The sequence below is a fragment of the Triticum aestivum genome, chromosome 7D (genome assembly GCF_018294505.1).
Source record: "Triticum aestivum cultivar Chinese Spring chromosome 7D, IWGSC CS RefSeq v2.1, whole genome shotgun sequence".
Classification (NCBI taxonomy): domain Eukaryota; kingdom Viridiplantae; phylum Streptophyta; class Magnoliopsida; order Poales; family Poaceae; genus Triticum; species Triticum aestivum.
In genome coordinates, this window is record NC_057814.1 from 625,763,227 (window position 1) to 625,765,477 (window position 2,251).

Below are 2,251 nucleotides of genomic sequence, written 5' to 3' on the forward strand. Positions count from 1 at the left end.
GGGGGGGGGGTTTGGGGGTTTTGGGGGGTTAATTTAGGTTGTTATTAGGTAGCTATTAGAGAGAAGTGTCCTCTCTTATATCTCCGTGCTTGGTTTACCAACGCTACGTACTGCTATGCCTAAACATGGCTTAGATTGAAGTGAAGGCAACATGTGGTGCATGTCGAAAGTAATACTAATCCGGACTTGATCAAGTTTGGATTGTACTACTTTCGACACGCACCACATGCATGTTGCCTTCATTTCAATCCAATCCATGTTCATTTCACCCGCTGATATATAATAACTCTTCATGCACGCATCATGCATCATCATATATAATAACAAGTCCTACTAATCATCATCATACAACTTCTACTCGTTATTAATAACAAGTCATACGATCATCATCCTCACAGTCATCGAACCAACCCTACTTAATTGTTCTTAGCACATGATCATCAGTATTAGGTAGGACCGAAATACCCTCTTTAAGGTAAAATAGCATAAAACAATATAGACCCTGACTCTCCATTATGGAGAATGGAGATCATCCTGTCTCCAATTCTTGCGCCTCGCTTCCTTTCGCTTCCAAGAAGCTCCTTGCGACTGTCCATACATTTTTTCCATTCTTTGATTTGCATGTCTCCACTTCTTTTAGAAATCCGGTATGGACAGTTGAGATTCGTAGGATGACCTGGTTGTATATTCAAAACATCAAGCCTACCATTCTGATACATCAAATGAGGCACACAATCCTCTGGGATTATCTGTTGAAAAACATAGTAATAACTTCATAGTTAGCAATGATAATGCACTAGTTTTAGAACTATGCAAAATATGCACGGATGTCGTAATAGTAAGAAATCTTACCAGGGTATCTCCATAGTAGTTACCGTAGTTCAACACGTGCACTAGTGGCACGTATGGAGGACCATAATGATGAGGAGTTTGATTATAGATATTGTAATTCTCAATATCAGTACAAAATCCGACCAGATGAGTTTTCTCCTTATAAGTTAACTCAGAGCATGTTCCGGTGTAGTAGGTTCTGTCTACCATGTTCCGCACATTGTTTGAACAATCAAAATAAGCTGTCAATGAAAATAAGCTGTCAACTATTTTGAAATGAACAATATAAAATAGCTAATAACTATGTTTGAGAAACTCACATAGTGGTAGAATTGGAGGCGTATCAACAAGGACCCAAATGTCCATATTGTCTTGCTCGATGTCAGGATCACCAAGATCCATGGTGACAAGCATACCCTCATCAAAACCATAGATCTTGCAAAATGCTTCCCAATTTTTGCAACCAAAATGGGTTACGCTCTCAGAATTATACAACTTTACTTCAAAATCTATATCATGATGGGTCCTTAGGTGAATTTTCTTTGTTTACATACTTTCATGGTCTTCAAAACCCATCCTCTCCAAGACGTAGCGTCTTGCATGGCATGGGATAAGCTAGCCGAATTGTAAAAGATGAAAAGTACACGTTGAAATAGTTGAAGTCGTGCTTAATTACGAAAAATTGACACTTGTCGTCGTTGCGTACCGTTTCAACATCGAACGTCTCCTCCAGCTTAATACTGAAGCGCCGATCTTCGTCCAGGTGAGGCCTGTCGCACTGACCTCGGTCATTGTGGCACCAGTCGCACTCCCCCTGGAGACTTTCATCGTCCGAGCACGACATTTCCTATGTTCATATATAATTCAAATATTAAACATCTACAATTAAATATATGTACTAAAAAACCTAAGTTAGATCATTATTATTCATCACGGGTTGACTATCGGTTTGTCGAGTCTTTTCTTGAAAACTCTCAGCTCACGTGGTGTATACATTCGACTGTTGGTGATGGTCGCTCCTCCCTTGGTGATGGTGTATACATTCAGCTCAAAATGTCTAGCTAGCACACGGGAACAAAGGAGAAGCGACCCCCACGACAATAGTCGGGATTCTTCGTCCTCTCATATATATATGGTGGAACTCTCCCGCACTGATTCCTGTCTGACATTTGCGACCGTCGGTGATGGTAGCTCCTCCTTTCGTTCTCGAGTGCATTACACCAAATTGTCTAGCACACGGGAACGAAGGAGAAGCTACCCCCACGACAACAGTCGGGATTCTTCGTCCTCTCATATATGGTGGAGACTCGACAGACTTACAGTCAACCCGAAATATCAATTAATTAGCTTTCTAAAAGAGGATTTGGCTGGTCTCACCTCGATGTCGGAGGGGGCGGTGACGGGGACGACGGCGGGGATG